Source organism: Embiotoca jacksoni, unplaced genomic scaffold (genome assembly GCF_022577435.1).
Source record: "Embiotoca jacksoni isolate LCO1_2020_lvr unplaced genomic scaffold, fEmbJac1.0.p SCAF_35, whole genome shotgun sequence".
In the NCBI taxonomy this organism is placed as follows: Eukaryota; Metazoa; Chordata; class Actinopteri; family Embiotocidae; genus Embiotoca; species Embiotoca jacksoni.
The window spans coordinates 4,056,087-4,075,310 of record NW_027185387.1 but is presented as its reverse complement, the minus strand read 5'-3'; the positions used below and the strand labels follow the sequence as shown (position 1 = coordinate 4,075,310).

Below are 19,224 nucleotides of genomic sequence, written 5' to 3'. Positions count from 1 at the left end.
AAAAATCGGAGCCACTAAACTGGTGCCACATGAGGTTCCACCAAATATACTTCCCTGTGCTGCTCACCTAGAGTTGTCATCTTCAGATTTATCTTGGTTTGTTTTAAAAAGGGAGTATAGCTGCCACTGAGAAAACCTTCCATTTCAATCTAATAAATGTTTTTTTTATTTCTAAGTCAATCATTTTATTAAGTCTGTGAGATGTAAAAGGGTAAAAGTCCAATCGGCAATCCGAAAATGAAAAGACATCAAGTTACTAGAACATAAAAATGCTACAAACCCGCACATAAAAAAAACCCAATTGGCACCAGTTAATGATTGAAAAATTACCAAAACTATCAATTATCAAAACAGTTTTAACTTAATTTCTCTGTTATTCAGATAGCACATAAAAAAAGCCATGTTTCAGCTTTAAAATAGAATGTAACACATCTAAAAAAAAAAAAAAAATCGAAACAAACCTTCCTGACTGCCTCTCTAAATAATAAAAAGCAGAGCCATATCTAAAGTGCTAAAAAAAAATATATTGCCTTTGAAAGGACAAAGGATGGGCACTGCTGTGGACCAAGTATTGGAAGACAAACGACAGGAGAACGTATCATTCTGGCCTCCGAATGCGAGCAGGACTGAACGCGCAGCACAGACACCTCGGTATGAGCTCTGAAAAAGAAGAGGGCTGCGCCCCGGCTGCCTTTCACATGAAGACAAGACTTGCATCTTCAGAACCTTGTTAGTTCTCTGAAAAGGCCACCGACTACTTTGGAATATTAAGCAGCTCATGCTGTCGGAAATCAAAAGGGTTTTTGGGAGAGTGGGAAGCTTCAAAAAAGGCTTTGATGGTATATATCGCTCAATCTCTAGCAGATATGACGGAATGAAAAAATAAAGACACGGGAACAAAGAACCTCTGAGGGAAGAGTGAAGCAGAGGTTATTCTTCCCCTCTCAGGATTTTGCATATGCATATATCATTACTCCTCAATCAGAGTGTCTTGCTCTTAAAATGTCAAGACGTCTGACTGAAAAGATGGGGCGCAAGAGAGAGACAGAAATAGAAACATAAAGGGGGAAGTGGGACACCAAAATGTTTCAGGTCATTTATCATACCAGGCACACTCAAGTAAGGCAAACTCAGTTGTCTCACTTCCAGTAATGTACAAATGCAGAGCACAGTTCCAACATTAATAAGTCAGTTTCGTGCCAGTGCCGCTTTCTGCTTTGGCCTGGCACCATTTCCTCTTTACTCTGCATGGAAAAGGAAGCAGCTCTAGATAGGAAAACCCAACCAAACTTTGAAATGCAAATGAAATGCGACTTGGAAGATTCCCCTTCTGATTCCGATCATTCCTGTCCTGGGAGGGGAACCGTAATGCGGGTGTGGGGATGGAAAGATACTGTTCCCGTGTGAAGAAGAAGAAGAAGACGACGAAGAAGAAAAGGGGACGGAGATAGGAAGCAGATTAGAATTCCTCGCCATGATTTTGTTCTCTGGAGGACTCTAAGGTCAGGTGTCTAATGAAATGATTGGATCACCAGCCGTCTTTGCAAGAATAATAATTACAGAAACAGCGAGATCCCGTTGAAAGACTTTTTAAGACGTGAACGTTCACAGTGTGTTTCGTGATTGGACTATGACAAACATGCTGATTTAATGACAGCACTCCTGTAGCAATGAGAAAATGAACATCACTGTGCAAAGACATAACATGTCTCTCCGTAATGCCCTTTCTACGGTCACAGTAAACAGTCGGTGGCTGCCGATGACCGTCTCGTCTTCAGCCATCTTAGAATGTCATTTTCAACTTGAGAAAAAAAACAAGTCAATATTTAAAAAAAAAAAAAAAGATAATCGAGACAGAGTGAGATTTAGTCTAATATTTAAAGCACTTTGGCTCAAGGAGATGAAGTATTTACCAAAATTGTCAGGAGTCTGTCGGACATCCAGCAACAAGGTCGACCATGTGAGGCAGTGGTGAGAGTTCAGAGGGAAAGGCAGAAGCCCCGAGGTGATTTCAAAAAATGTCTCTTTCTAGCTGACCTTGTCTTTGATATATTCTGCAGGTTTACCTTTAGCTGGCATTTCCAAGCAAATTATTACCCCCGTCAGGGCCGCGGTGTCCTCCCAATCTTCGCCGTTCTCCCCTGAATCTAACCACTCTTGGATAAATCTATTCGATCTCCCCGTTCTCTCTTTTAGGCGATTTTCGTATCTTTGCGTTTATCCTCACATACAATACGTGTTTCTATGGTAGCACAGAAATATGTTAAAGACATTAGGGTTGTTATGCTACCGTTTGCTCGCAAATTTGGATATTCAGGAACGTAGTCCTCTGGCTGCACAGGATATACGACAAAGCCGTGACGATTCTTTGACACTGTTCAGAAGTCTATCATCTTGTAACTCTGTTTGTAACCCGGAGCGTCCATGTGATTTGGCTTTGACACCTCAGTCACAGTCCGAATGTCCACTAGACAGAGGTAAAGTGTGTGAGGAAGTCTCTCTCTCTCTCTCTCTCTCTGTCTCTCTGTCTCTCTCTGTCTCTCTCACACTGTGAATTTTAACACTTAGATCATTCACATGCGAGATACGGACAAAATCCACTATGTTCTTGACCAAACACCTCTATCAATAATTTAGGGATAACTATTGGTGTTTTTCACAAAATATTCACACACACTGACATTTTTTTGGAGATATTTGTCAGTTATGTGGATATAATGACTAAGTGGGGAGGCAAATAATAGATCAGCTAGAGGAGTGGGGTAAGTTTAGAAAATTACATTCAGACAACACTTCTGCCATATTACTACAATATCCGGACGATATCTAGTCTCACATCACAATATTAATATATTGCCTGGCCGTAGTTATATTTAACTTACTATACGTGACATGTTTGATTCAATTTACATTTTGTGTTAATCATGAATAATAATAAGATACAAGACAAACAAGTACAAACGGATTAAAGGCCAGATGCATAAAACGCCACAACTGAAACTCGGCAAACAGTACTCTGTTCATTGGATTTATAAATTCACTAATTTTTACTTTATCAATCTCAGTCATTGTGGAAATGGGTTGAGTGTGTGGGGGGCCAGATTTCCTCTCCAACTTTCAGCCACAGACACGATATAATCAAATAATTGTACATGAACGTCTGCCTGACTCACCAATCTTTTCATAAACGAAAAAAATAATAATGTAAAATAAGTGGTATAATTTCCACGCTTTTGTCACATCGGCGAGGTTCTCTGACAACGCCGGAACAGCTGTCTTTAGCACCATGTGGCTATTTATAGCACTTGTGTCTTTGGTATACACTATACTACCATTGTTATCCGCTAACAATCTCACACCGCAATGTGTCGTATGTTGTACTTGCAAAACATGCAGTCATACGACACTACAACTCTCAATAATGATCCCTAACAATGATGAATTTGAAGTGTCTCCCTGAAACCTCACTAGCTGCGACAAACTATCGTGGGTTTAATATATGGATCATCTGAGACTTAGTTGGTTGTACTGCATTCCTCTCTTTGTGGACGGTGACGGCGTTAAAAGTAACCAGTGGAGGTTTTGACCTGTAAAAGCCCGTTGGAGCAGGTTTTCTATTCTTTGCCTCGTTCATACGCACAATGACGAAATACACAGACCTACCAATGGTTTCACACTGATCACACTGTTTGACTGATCACCAGGCAACGCTGCAATGCACCAGCAAAGACAAGAATAAAGAAAACTGCTTAGTAGGTAAACACTGCAGAATTGAAACCTTTAATTGTGAGGATAGTGCGTCTGTTAAACTTCCCAAGGACACCCATAATGATGAGTAACACTTAAAGAAGAATATTCATTTTTGTTCTAACCATTAACAACCTCATTTACTACCTGGAGACAGAAAACTGCCTCTGAAGTAATGATGCTGAACCAAAAAATACACCCAAAGGTCCAATAACCAAAACCTCAAGCAACAAACAACAGTACAGCTTGAAATTTATAAACGACAGTTCTGCTTAATTGTTTTTTTCTTATATAAAAATGACTGCTTCTATGAGCACTTATTTACGGTATGACACGACACACAAACAAGGCTCTGTCACGGGTTGTACCATCAGAGTGCCTCCTACATTAGATGCAGAAAGTGGTTCCATCAAATCCGTCATTGCTAACAGGGCTGTCAGAGCTGAGCTCTCAACGGCAAATGGGCAAGTCAGCCACAGACACAGATACACTGTAGATATGGGCAGCAGAGAGGCAGAGGACAGGACACATTTCTGTACTCCGATGGTACAGCAAAGCCTATTTATTCAGCTGCAACTTCTTCATATGTGAAGCTCTAGAGGGACAGAAAATCCACTGGTCTTTCTGCAGTCAGAGACCACAGAAGCATTCATTATGAGAAGTCAGATAGATGATGAAAAGGAGGTAAAAAAAAAAAAATTTAAAAAAGGGAAAAACAGGAGTCAGTGAACTCCTCTCCAAATGATCATGAGGAGGACATCATTGTAAGACCGGACCAGAGGGCAAACAGGTGTTACATGCCATATGATGGAAATTGTAGGCTTAAAAAAAACAACATAACTTCTACTCAAACATGACAGACTTTTGAGTGAATTCCATGCTTTTGTCCAAACAGATATAGAAATGTAAAACCTTCGCTCAAGCTCTGTAAAACGAATCTTCGTGTTTGCCTGTGAAGACTAAAGCCTCCTCAAAATATTAAGAACACAGGCACGTCTACATCTCGGTCTTCACCCAGACGCGATCTCGCGTAGCGGCCAGCACTGATTTACAGAGTCCAGCTGGGACTCCGCTGCAGTTCATCTGACCAGCATGTCTTCACACTGCGGGAGCAAACTCGAGTACCCAGGCGGTACCCGCTCACGGGGAGAAAACACAAACTTCACGCGGAAAGACCAGGGGATTTAAACCTTCGCGCTGTGAGGCAACACAGCTTTACCGCTGAGCTATTGTGCTGCGCTGTCGTGTCGTAAATGCCTTTCGCATTTTGTGGTAATGATTGAAATAAACGGGTCTGAAATCGACCAGTTAGCCCGAGCCTAAATCCTCTTTTGGCCTGCCAGTTTGAGCAGAAGCTCATTAGCAGAGAGGCCTGCTGAAATTAACGAAACAAAAAAAAAAAAACACAAAAACATGTTTTCCTCTTTCGTATGTGAGAAAATAGCAATAGAAAGTAAATCAGCAGGAGTAAAGCTTTGCTCTGTGTAGCAGTGTCCGCTGCATCCGGCTGCATCACGGCTGCTGGAGACGGTCTAACCCGCGAGTGTCCATCTGGTCCCTGAGCCACACGTGATCTCAGTTCTATCTTCCAATCCTCTGTCTTTACGAGCAGGGTCTATTTCTGCTGGAACAGCTTGCTCCTCTGAAAAGTGAAATTATCTTGTGAATGGTTATAAATGCTTTTAATTAATGACAGTTGAATTTAAAAAAAAAAATTTAAATAATGCATTTGATACCGTCTTAAGATATATACAGCAAAACTATTTCATCATAAAGAAACTGCACATTATCTAAAAGTCTGCATCATAGGCTTTTTCACACACAAAAAAAAGCACAGACATAAATAAAATTAAAAAAAAATTTTTTAAAACGCATTGTCAATATCTGAATTCCATTTAGCTGCTTCAGTTTCAGGGTTCTTATATTGCTGTGACACCTGAATACAAAAGAGGCATCATTAATGGCACCGCGCTTTCCCTGCATATATCAAAATGTCTGCTGTGAAAAAGGCACATTAGAGCTCAATACATGCTCACATTGAAATGTCTTCAAACCTTATAAAATGAAATCTCTGGACTGGCATTTTTTTTCCTGTCATTATAAGTGATAATAGGTCATGTAAACTATCAACGTTTGCTAAAAAAAAATTTTTTTTTGATAACTAGTGACCTTATGTGGAAAAAACAGGTCTTTCCCCATTGTAGGTCTGTCATACCAGTGTAGCAATGGTGTACGTAATAACTTCAGTTATGGCAGGGTTATATTTAGCTACCCAGCCAAACAATCTGAATTGCAGTGGCTGGCAGACAGACAAACGTAAATCAACTGACAAACAGGGGCTCTTTTGACCCCAAGTAGATGGTCTTTATCTCAAGTGTTGGGATGCTTCCAAGTGTTCAGACACGAGTCTAAAAAAGAAGCCATGAAAAAAGATGAAACAAGTGCTGATGAAGCAGGTGCATCGGTTGCAGCTAAATGCTGCTGGGACTTCTTCTGAGCTTAGTATGTCCAGCCAATCCAATAAAGACTTAACGGGTCTCACGGGCCAAGGTCACGCCTCCGACCACAAAAGGGGGAAAACTTCATTTGCAAGCCTAATCAAGTGTGAATGTCACCGGGGCAAAGCAAAGGAGGGTCGGAAGGCTAATTTTGCTCACAGAAGATGAGACGGCTTTTGAGTCTCCCAGTTTTGCAATATTGGAGGGCGTCGAGTTGTAAAGATAGCTATTAAAACAATTAACTAAGACATCCTTTATCCACAGTGGGTAGTAAGAGTGGATGGCTCTTGTGAGAGTGAATGCAAAATGGCTGCCCGGGGACATTTAACTGCACGAGCTTCACGCACTGAGCCCTTCGATTATCGAACTGGATGGTAAAAAAGCTCTTGGAAATTCAGTATCAGCTGTAGATTCATGGCATTCAAAAAAAAAAAAATGTGATCATAGTGTAGTGCAACGCACACTTTTTATGTTCCTGCTTGAGAAAGGCCAAAGCTCGACTGAGGCAGACCTGAACTCAGCAACGCTGACATGATCAGCTGCTCAGACATGTACGTGTTCAGTAATTAAAGCAGGAGTCTGTGTTGTTTTGACACTTTCAGTCATCTGCTTCCATTTTCCATTTTTAAATGAAAAACATTCATATTCAGGTGTAATGAGGCAGGGCGATTTCACAGTTAGTCATTGTGTCCAAAAAATGCCACAAAATTAGTCAAAAACATCCATCAGAAGCACAAGGGAGCATTTAAAATGTTTGCTTTTTCTGACAAACAGTACAAAAATAAATATTTTGTTTTCAATGATATGACAAGCGGAAACCATTCGACAGTTTTGCTTGAAAAACGGCTCAAAATTGCTGCAGTTAAATTTACTGCTAATCAATAATTCACCTTGTTTAAGCTAGATGATGCTCAATTCACTCAACATTAATCAAATATTAACACCAACAACACTTCCTGCAGAGGCTTATGGAGGAAAAGCCCAGTGACTCATTGCTTTATGTGTTGCCAATTTTTAGTGTAATTTGATACTGGCTAGTGAATATTACACACAAAATAAAACAACAGAAAGTAGAGTATGGGTCATGATAACTTTGTATGATTGCACCTGCTAATGGGTAAGTTGTCGCTGAAGTGCATTTATGCAAAGCTGAAGCTGCCTCCTGAATATATGTTGTTTTGCAGGCCCCCATGTATACCTAGTCTCATCAGCAGAGGTGGTGAGTGCACAGTTAGCTCAACCCACAGTTTTAATGGCCACTATTTTGAGAATAGCACCCAGGTAGAAAAGTAGAGGAATTTTACCCTAAACGCTTACTGAATACTAAGCAGCAGGGGAAAAAAAAACAAAAAAAAAACACAATGCAAACACACATTCCACTGGCACAAGTACCAACAACCAAGGACAGCTTAGACAAACATGCTGTTTGTGTAGCTGGTGCCAAGTTAAGTTTTTTTTTTTAAACCTCAGCTCCATTACAGATTACGACTGTTTGAACAAGTGAATGACAGGGTAAGTCTGCAGTGAGAGGGAGAAAAAAAAAAAAAAAAAAAAATGAAGGAGCAGTCAGCCTGTTCGGATAAAACAAGGGGTGTTGTTAACTTTGGCTGCACGGAGAACAAGCCGAGAGACAACCACCACTGTGGCATCTTAATGCGCTGCCACTGAATTGACTATGGCAAGTCAGACTTCTGAGAAGAGCAGCTCTGTGCTACTGGCCTAAATGTGTGGATAAACAATGAATTTAAAGGCGTAGGTCAGTGGGTTGTTGGGTTCAAGTACTGCTGACAGATAGGACAGAAGGCAAAGGCACAAGCAGTCCTCACAAGCTCATGAGCCAGCCAACCGGAGCATCTCCCTCCCTGTAGAGTGTTACAATTTTCTGGAAAACCTGTTTGGACCGACCGGCTCTTAATCCTGCATACATCTACAATGAAAATTTGGTAGGACACATTTTTCTTAAAGGCTCGTTTCACTGAAATCTCAAAAAAAAAAAAAAAGTGCCCATTGTCCACGTGCCTGTGGGCCACTTTCTTTTGTTGTACAAGGGTGGTTGGTATTCGCATTGAGGAGGGGTACAGAGGAAAGTGCCTGGGGGGAGGGTGATGGCTCTAAAGTATGCAAACATAAGCTGTCTGCGTGTTGCCTTTGAAGCAGGTTGTGGTTGGCTGTACTGGGGGGGGGGGGGGGGGGGGGGGGTCACAGGGCAAGAGAGACTGCAGTCCCACAGGGAGACCGGGCCTGTCCAACCCCCTCAACCTACTGATGAAATGAGCAAAGAATGCAGGCTTTAAACACAAGCACAAGCACGTAGACTGAATGCTAACAAAAGCTGCCATTTTTATGTTGTAGGTTGCGTGGTTGTTAACTTTTGAGTCCTCATAAATATAAGGTAGAATTAACTTCCTAACTACTCGCTGCCAAGCAGGTTATAACTGACAATAGTACTATATTACCCACGTAGCACATAAGATGAGAGGCCAAAATTGACAGACTTTGTTTAAGTCACTGTGCCAAATGTAGGGATGGGAATCGAGAAATGGTTCTAAATTGTCCGATCCATCAGAGTTGTACTCCTCCAAGGTTATCAATTCCTTTTTATCGATGCTGGCACTGCAAAAATCGGATGCGCCACAATGTCAAACTGTACGCGAGTGAGATCAGAGCCTCTTCTGTAACAAGCTGCAGGGTTGGAGGCAACACACCCTTGTCATTTACATATTTTCATTAATGGGCCAAACAAATATGGTTGGATTTAATAAAACAAAAGTCACCTCCCCAGTTCTGCAGATTTTCCCGATTGAAGGCATGTTAGGGAACTCAGCATTTCTCCTTATGTTATTGGTTTGTCTAAAACACCCATTTATTCCTCTGGTAGTTTGAGCAGTTTCAGTGGTTTCAAGAAATGTTCACTGTTTGGTGCCACATGCGCACAACTGCTCTCAGAGGTTTTTGAAGCAGTCACTGGGTTATCTGTCAGTGAAGTTTTATTTCTTCACTTACTGAAAAGAGGAGTTCAAGACGCGTTTCTTCAGTTTTCAGGCCAGACGTTGGTCACCTTTATGTCTCGACTCATAGAAGCGTTGCCTCAGTCTTAACATGGCCTTCTCTGCTTTATAAGTGTAAAGAAATGTGGCGCTGATATCTTTTCTTGGTGAGAGCATTACATAAGCCTGATGATCTGTTGTGAAACTGCTCCTTTTCAGTTGTTTGATGCCTGATTCCAATTATTCCAAGTGTCCATGAGACTTTTTCTATCTTGGAGGACCATGAAATGACCCATCCTCTCAGATGTGCTTTTAGGGTACTCTTAAAGAATATAGAGATTGGACGTTTGGCGTGGCATTTTCCTAGAAAGAAGTTTTATCTGCGAGGACATAAATTCTTCAAATTTCAGATCGTCAAAGATCATAAAGATGGGGGCTCATTCTCTTTCTATAAATACTCAGGAAATGTTCTTTTGGGTGATGAGATAGGGGAATGATCACGTATGACCCGGGGTGAGTAGTCACAGCTGATGAGCCTGTGTATGATAGATGTTGATATAATGAAGTAGTCTATTCTAGAATATGAACTGTGCACTGGGGAGAAAGATTGGTATTCTCCATCCTTGGGGTGTTTAAACCTCCAAATCTCACACAGGCCATAATCCTTCATAAATGTGCTGATTGCGTTTGTTGACTTCGTTTTTGAAACCCGTTTATCAGAGGAGAGATATTTATTTTGGTCCAGTATCAACTGAAAATGTCCTAATAATAATAATAATGAGAATTATCCATACAAAAATGCCATTGTTGTGAGGGTGTGTAGTCAGCACAAGCATATCAGCAATTAGCTGTCTGGCATAGAAAACATAATCATAATATATCTGAGTGTGAATATCTTTCCGCCCTAAGTGGGGATATTTGAAATGAACGGCTCTACTTCCATTCTCGCCAGAGGCAACAACCTGCTCAAAGAGGTACAGGTACATACAACACCCTTTAGCTGCAAATAATATTGTCTGAGAGATTCCCGTGGAGCACACAGCCTATACAAGGCTCACTTTTATTAAAGGGAACGATTCTGCAATGAAACAAGCAGGCTGGTTCTTCCTCGCAGATAAAGAGAAAGCAACAGAGTGAAAGGACTGCAAAAATACATTTAAAATGAAAATGGAAACATATTTCTTTCACAGAAAACCACAGAAGTGATTCACCAATGCGGGCAATGTGTACTTCAACAGAATATTAAAAAAAAAAAAAAAAAGCAGTATTTCCTATATTGTGGCCCCAAACGGACTCCCACCCCGCACTGAAAGAAACAAAATCATTTATTTATGCTGTTTACCTAACTTTACGTGCAGCCGTTTTCATTTGGGCTCAGAGTGAGTCTCTGCTGTCTTTTGCCGTCGCCGACGGTCGCGCTGGTTTCTCTCCTCAGCTCCGTGCTTCACAGAGCGACGCTCAGCCTCCGCTACGCACAACAGGAACTGATGACAACAATGCTCGTTGCATTACTGCGAGTGCCATGAAAGTGCCATGAACAAGATTCATTTATTTGGAACAAACGTCAACCCCCCAAACTTCTGAAAATGAAGGCCAACATATCTGTGCTGTTGTTGTTTTTCCCATTTTTTTTGTTTAAACACACCCGACCTGAATCTAGCGACGGGATGCTAACGTGAGAAGCTCGTGCTAATAGTCCCGGCTGGAGCACGAGCAGCTCTCCTGCCGACGCGCGCTTCACCCACGAACACGCCGGGCTGTCAGGGAGGAAACACTCCAGCTTTGCATCAAACCTTACTATCGGTGAGATTAGATGCAAAACTAAAGAAAAGGAAAAAAATGTCCATTTTGGCGTTTTCCATCCCCTGAGGTACAGCTTTGATTTGGGCATCAATTGTAGTAGATAAGTGTTGGAAAAATTACTCTTGGCTTGGTTCAAAATCAAACACATCGGACATTTATTCTCGCAAGGAGGAGCAAATACATGCCACCCTCAAAGAGAGGTGTCCGGCATAGCTCCCAGATCTCCTCCGTAGGGCAGCTTTTATACAGTGTGACAAACAGCTGACAAGTCACCCCCGTTCCCTTTGTATCTGCTTTCGTACGGTAATACTGAGTTGGTTGTAGGTCACAAGGTAAGGACACGGGGGAGTCGTCAACTAGATGCGGAAAGTAAAACAAAAAAGGAATCACTTGCAAATAAGAGAGAGAAAACAGAAGAGACTTTTCAGAGCCTGATTGACGAGAGACTTTCCGGAGCCACAATGCAAACAAGAAGAGACAAATCCCTTTTTCCATCAATAAGTCCGCTTTGATGGAACGCGTCGGAAAGCTCCCGCTACGTATGGCTTCAAGCACAGTTGTGTTCATTTTCCTTGAACGCGTCGTCTGGGTCTGGGATGGCAGGACGGGCCGGTGTCGACGATGTGACCTTACTGTCGCCCCCCCTTCATGTCCCTTTCGGCGTGGGACTCGTTACTGGACTGGCCTTAAAGTGTTGGTAAATTCTCCGGGTACTTCACGAGGGGAACGACCAAGTAAAAAGAGCTGAATTGCAGAAGAATTCCCATATTTTTAAAGTGTTTTCAAGAGCAATCTAAAAACTTGTCAGTCTCGCATTGCGCCCCTGGCAACCCCCGTCTTTCCCCTTCCCTCCTCCGTCTCTATGACGCACGACTACAAACACTTTTGATCTTCGATGTGGTTTGACGGCGCACCATAAGGACGAGCTCGAACAGACATTAACCTGGCCGTCTCATCTGGGCTCCTGACGATTCTTGTTGAGACAGACATGCTTCGACTTGGCAAAAAAAATCTTGAAGAGATCACAGTATAATAATAATAATAATAATAATAATAATAATAATAATAATAATAAATATGTATTAATACACAACTGCATAGTACAAATGAAGCTGGAGCAAACATAACTATTCTGACACTGGTGTCAGGTTTAACAATGATAATCACCACAGAGCTCTGGACTGGACATATTACGAATTGCATATTTGGTTTCCACTTTGCTCCACTCTGCGGTACGACCGCCACAGAAAAGGAGCAAAAATGTGTCAAGTTCAACGGAAAACACGGGTACAATTTGACAGCTTTTTGCGCTGCGCTCCTCGGCGTTTAAAAGTCCTGCATTTGGAACAAAAAGAGAGAACTTCAGCCACGAGGACACTTAACTGTCCCGTGCAGTGTGCTGAAATGTGGCGATTTAGGGCACTCATTAGAGACGAGACTGAAATGGCTGCGGAAAGACGTACATCAACAATAAAAATCAAAGCATCACCACGCAAAATTGCTGTCTGCCAAATTTAGCGGACAGCGCTAGATGCGAGCGCTGCGTTTAATATTTACTGGAGATGATGAACTAAACGGGGGGGAATTGTGGGTTTAACCCAGTGTTTACATAAAAGGTGGAGCAAGAGCAGCAGTCGCTCCGGGTCGACACAGGACGTGTTCAGGCCCGGTGTTCAGCTCGAGGCCCAATACGCAGACGCTGTCGTCAGATGTGTAAAATGTGAAAAATGCAGTGTGTGCCCGCGGAGACAGCTGACGGTGACGTGTTTGATATCACAGATTCATTGAGATTTTGTGAAATTATGTGAGGCGACTCTCCCGCTGAAATACTCCAGAAACTGAACAAAACGGCGACGGGCATTAGTGCATTTAATAAACTATGAGACTAGATTTAGATTTAGACTCTATTGATCCCACAGTGGGGCTATGCCTATCTCTGTATGATTGCCTGCATAATCAGCAATACATAAAGCCAATATAAAGATGTTGTGGGTTAAAGAATATGGACCAGAGCTGTAATGTGCATGAAAACAACATCATGCTGCATGGAGTTTGCTGTGGGAGGCGTAACTTCTAAAACGGACCATTTTGCATCACAGCAGAAAATGACCATAATACATCTAAGAGCTGATCAATGCCACTGACGAAAGGATTACTTTTCCAGGTGCTGAGATTTATGGATTTCAAAGCTCTCTGTTTGGCTTCAAATTGGATGTTGGTGTTTCAGGTTTCATTCGGGATCTTCCTATAAAGTAATAATCTCTTCCGAAGCCTTTACCTATACATTTTGTAGAGTGCTATACTGTAGTATGTCTTCTATGGGCATTTCTATAGTACAAGCACAAGCTCCATAGAATAAAGTTTGTTTCGAAATCTTTGCATTTCAGGACATCCTCACTGCTTATGAAACCACAAACAATAAATTAACTTATCATTTCTATTAAATATCAATATATAACATGTATTTTTTTTGTTGTTGATTTGTCCCACCAGCCAGCTCGCACAAACTGTTGCACCAGTGAGTTTAAAGCAGCTTTAGCCAGTAAGTAGTTTAAAGCTCTTATTTCTGACATATCAAGAAGTTCCATTTGAGAGTGTGGCTATTTGCAAAATGCGCAGGTGAGCATTTTCAGTGTAAATATGTGCAACGATTCTGTCTGAGTAGGAGACAAAGACAGCATGCCAGAGAAATACATGTACTTGTAAATCTTGGCTATCGTGTCATACTTGAATAACTTCATCCAAAAATAAACTGTTCATTAAGGTTGTGCTCATCGTTCACAGTAAAAAAAAGGATTCATCAGTGACTGGGAGTTATCTGATCTCTTGTGTTTATGATGTCTCGATTGATGCGTGGCAGCCAGCACAAAACACCCGAGAAGCAGAGCGATATGAAACATAAACACACAAAAATACATTTCTCAGTCATACCATGAAAGCTATCTGGTTCTACCTACGGCCTCTAAACTGGGTGTCTTCCACCTCACTTTCCACTTCACGCCGTTGCCTTTCACCAAATGAAACCAGGCAGTGCCCAACAGCAAGTTTCAGAAAGGGTTCCCAGGTTGGCTGCCAGGGATCAATGTCGATTGCCAAAGTTGACAGAATGGCAGCCATAATGTCATAGATTACACGTGGAGCGATAAAGTTTCTGGATAACTGCACCACGCATTTCAATTTCAATTTCAACCAAAGCTTCCAAAAACTTTGGACCGTCAGGAGTTTCTAACACATCTCACAGTCTCTGTCAATACCTTAAAAGGTCAGGAATGATCTTTTTGCACTCAAATCAGGACACCAAGCTTAAATGATGAATAACTTCCTCCTGCAAAGCCATTTTTGATATTTTAGGGTGTAGATGTGGTACAACAAGACAGGCTGTTTTCTTCTTTTTTTTTTTTTTTTGAATTTAGTAAATGTCTTTGTAAGGATTTGACATGTTTATATGTGTAAATGGGGTGTTCAGTGTACACAGTATATGTGACACAGTAAATTATTTTGACAATAATTTAATTTGTCTAAGTAGACGATCCCACACCCAAAGTAGAAGATCCAAACATATTTTTAACATAGAAAATATATTGTCAACTGCATCAACAGCAAACTAAATTAAATGTTCGTTTTGGACCAAATCAGGCAACCGTCTGTCTGCCACATAATCACAGGCTGAAATAAATCCAGTGACAAAGCAAAAACGCAGCCTAGATATGTAATCACGGCACGGTTAGGGACATTTTCTATAGTCAAAGAGTTTTACCTTAACTAGACTACATTATAATCAAATTGAATATATGTACAGACACGTATATACACACACACACACACACACCGAGGCATGAGTAAGGGAGGAAGTACGTACGTGGTTGGTAAAATGGAATTAAAAAAACACTACAGCACGCTTAAGGTGGCTCGTGAGCAAAATGTGAAATATTTTAGGTCTTTGATTGTCTGCAACCCAAAAAAAAAACAACTACTGGGTATAGCCTGAGGCGTAGTTTGACATATAGAATCCAAATCACAGCAGTTTGCATAAAGACCTACAGTAATACACAGCATTCATCGCCCCACTTCTAAACGTGACCTCCCTAAACCACATGTGAAAGTGAAGCAGTTCAACTCACGTTTTTCATTCAAATGGCTATTTGTAGACAGAAAGTTATATGTTGTGTTAAAGAGACACGACGACTTAAGTTTCACACGTTCAGAGATGGGTGCAAGGTGGAGACCAGCAGTGACACAAACGTCCTCTCATTTACTGTCTACTTTCCAAGAAAGGTTTTCAGCTTGACTTCATCTAAAAAAAACACGAGAATAAACACAGTGTATGTATTGTGTTTTCAAGTGGGCCGATCCAAATGTACGTCAGGTCGTATTCCTGATTTACACTGAGATAAGTGGACTTTAATTTCCTGAAGAGAAAGTCCTCATTTTCACACAAATTAATTGATTAACTGAAGCATGGTTCTTTGTGAGATCAATAAGACTGGAATTAGAGCCATAAATTGGCCATGCAGATATCAGCTGATGCTGGATTCTTCCAGACGTTTCAGTATTGGTATTTTGCTTTTTTTTTTTTTTTTCCGATTCCCACGCAAGGCATATCTTGAACAGCTGTTAAAACAATGCATAAATCTTAAAAAAAAAATAACAATAATAATTAATAAAAATTTTGAAAAAAGCCTTTTACTAACATCAAAGCTTGTTTAACTGCACAAGACAAGCTGAGCGTGGTGGATAGGCGCCTCGTGGTACTTTGTGGTGTACCGGGAAGCAAGTATTGAGCGTGATTTTTAGCAAACAGAGACATCCTGCTGGACTCTTTGTTGCTGCAGAATGAAAAACCTTTTTTTTTTTTTTTTTGAAGATGTGAACATCTACCAGCCACTAATGAATAAATGTTTTAATTCTCCAGCTACACAGAAGTTCATTATTTTTTGGTGTCTGAAATCTATCAGCCACTTTCATATTTTAGCAGCATTTGGCTGGCGGCTGATGCTAATTTCCCACCCTGCTGCGGATGTTTGCGCCATCCGCTCTCATATTCAAGAGTGGATTCAGGCTCGAACATGCTCAGATGGATCTCAGAAGTTGCCATTTCCAATCAAAAACCAAGAAATTGTCTTATGTAGTAGGTTTAGAGTTTTCTTTTCCGCACCGGCAAGAAAACAAGGTGGTGGTCAGAAGTACTGGGAGCCTTAAAGAGACTAAAACGGCCCGTGTCAGACCTGTGGGGCACGGAGTCTCTTAAACTGTGAATAATGTAAAATGACTTTTGTAGAGTCCAACAATACAAACGTAAAACTGCAAATGAGCATAGCCTTCTTCAGATGTTACAAAACCCTAATTTATCACACAAAGTATAAACCGATATCAACGACGAGCTCCTATCAACCAATTCGTCTCAACTCGCTCTTAAACTACGTTTAAGCGCAACGAGCTCACAAATCACAGAAACTTTCAACAGCGCGAATGCCGAGTTCTGTCTCGTCTTCTTCGGTGGACATTAAAGGAGGAGATGGGACGGGTGGCCGGTACCCTCAAAATAGCCAACTAAAGAAGATCTTTTAACAATGCACCCTGTCAACAGCTGTTAACGGGAGAGGGATTAGGCTACTGAAGACCGGTCTGGTCAGACAGTTCAAGCTGTGCAGGCTCAAACTGACCACTGAAAGGTAAAAGGTAAGTGTCACTCCATCTCTGATTATAACACACACTCAAAAGAAGTGGTCCTTAACCTTCAGTCTATAATAATATATATAATAATATATACAATCATAAATTGTGTTTTGTGTTTACAAGTCATGAGCTTTTCAAAATGCTATTCAAACACGACTAGGATAGATAAAAGATGATAAACTATATCCATTGGAATATTTTTCTACAAATGTTTTTACATTATATATGTGTGTGTATATATACATATATACATATATATATATATATATATATATATATATATATATAAAAGTTACTCCACTTTGGTTATAAAAAATTTAAAGAAAAAAAGGAGGAGTACCAACAAATAAAAGTAGCTGCTTTGTTGCAAAGTCTTACGGTTTTTTTTTTTTTTTTTTTAAACATTTCTTTAACCAACAGAGAAAAAACAACAACAACAACAACACTGCCGTTATAAACACGGCTGCCCGGACGTTAGCTAAACCGGTGGCCACAAGTAAGTTTGTTAGTTTCATTCACAAAAAAAACAAACAACCCTGACATGGCTTCCTCGCGCAGCCGCCTCATTACCGTGTCTCCGACAGGACGGTACCGTAACACCGATATTAACGTTGCGGAGCTACCGGGTGAGGGGGGGGTCGGGGGGGGGGCGTCCCGGCCAGCTAGCTTAGTAGTGAGCCAGCCAAGCTACTTTATATTAAAGCGGAGATGTATCGTTAGCGTACGAGCTAACGGAGGAGTGGAGGGTGGGTGGAGAGGGGTGGAGGGTAAATATACGTGCGCGTCCCGGAGACGAAGAGTCGACGAGGAGCTTTGAAGTTCCTGCGGGTGTTTTTTTTTTTTTTTTTTTTTTTTTTTTGAGCGTCTCGGACACGAGGTTCAACCCAAACAAGCACGTAACGGTAGCAACCTTACCTGCGGAGATTAAAGGTGTCGAGCGGAGCCGGAGTTTGTTTTAGGGGCGGCCGAGGAGTTGTTGCTGCTTTCTGGTGAGTCGTTCAGTTTGAAAAGACTCCCCGTTTTTTGTTTTTTTTCCGCCACAGGATTGAAATCGCGGTCAACCGAAGAGACTCTCGTTCTCTCGTCCTCTCTCTCTCGCAGCCACAACAGCGACTGAACACCGTCCGGCGTCTGCTGCTGCTGCTCACTGGGAAGAATCTTCAGTATCGCGAGAGAAGACGAGAGCTCCGGGATATCTCCTTTAACCAATCAAAATTTGCCGACCAGGAGCCCGAGTGTTTTGTTTTTGTTGGTGCTTTGTGTAAAACTCCGGAGAGAACGTGAATCTTCTTCAGTCGTGTTTTGTGTTTACAAGTCATGAGCTTTTCAAAATGCTATTCAAACACGACTAGGATAGATAAAAGATGATAAACTCTATCCATTGGAATATTTTTCTACAAATGTTTTTACATTATGTATATATATATATCAACTTTGAAATGTAATCCAAAAATTGTGTTTTTCAAAATGCTATTCAAACACAACTAGGATAGATAAAAGATGATAAACTATATCCATTGGAATATTTTTCTACAAATGTTTTTACATTTTATATATATATATATATAAGTTGATATATATATATATCAACTTTGAAATGTAATCCAAAAATTGTGTTTTGTGTTTACAAGTCATGAGCATTTCAAAATGCTATTCAAACACGACTAGGATAGATAAAAGATGATAAACTCTATCCATTGGAATATTTTTCTACAAATGTTTTTACATTATGTATATATATATATCAACTTTGAAATGTAATCCAAAAATTGTGTTTTTCAAAATGCTATTCAAACACAACTAGGATAGATAAAAGATGATAAACTATATCCATTGGAATATTTTTCTACAAATGTTTTTACATTTTATATATATATATATAAGTTGATATATATATATATCAACTTTGAAATGTAATCCAAAAATTGTGTTTTGTGTTTACAAGTCATGAGCATTTCAAAATGCTATTCAAACACGACTAGGATAGATAAAAGATGATAAACTATATCCATTGGAATATTTTTCTACAAATGTTTTTACATTATGTATATATATATCAACTTTGAAATGTAATCCAAAAATTGTGTTTTTCAAAATGCTATTCAAACACAACTAGGATAGATAAAAGATGATAAACTATATCCATTGGAATATTTTTCTACAAATGTTTTTACATTTTATATATATATATATATATATATATATATATCAACTTTGAAATGTAATCCAAAAATTGTGTTTTGTGTTTACAAGTCATGAGCATTTCAAAATGCTATTCAAACACGACTAGGATAGATAAAAGATGATAAACTCTATCCATTGGAATATTTTTCTACAAATGTTTTTACATTTTCTATATATATATATCAACTTTGAAATGTAATCCAAAAATTGTGTTTTTCAAAATGCTATTCAAACACAACTAGGATAGATAAAAGATGATAAACTATATCCATTGGAATATTTTTCTACAAATGTTTTTACATTATATATATATATATATATATATATAT

At 40.1% G+C, this 19,224-nt stretch overlaps 1 protein-coding gene across 1 annotated transcript in view; it reads right to left on the bottom strand.

Annotated features, from left to right (window-relative positions):
- Nucleotides 1–17,825, bottom strand: part of LOC138208054 (D-glucuronyl C5-epimerase B-like) — a 53,426-nt gene extending 35,601 nt beyond the window's left edge. Inside the window, 1 exon segment of the mRNA XM_069165702.1 lies at nt 17,627–17,825. The gene's annotated coding sequence lies outside the window, so the exon portion shown is untranslated.
- Between the last annotated feature and the right edge of the window lie 1,399 nt (nt 17,826–19,224).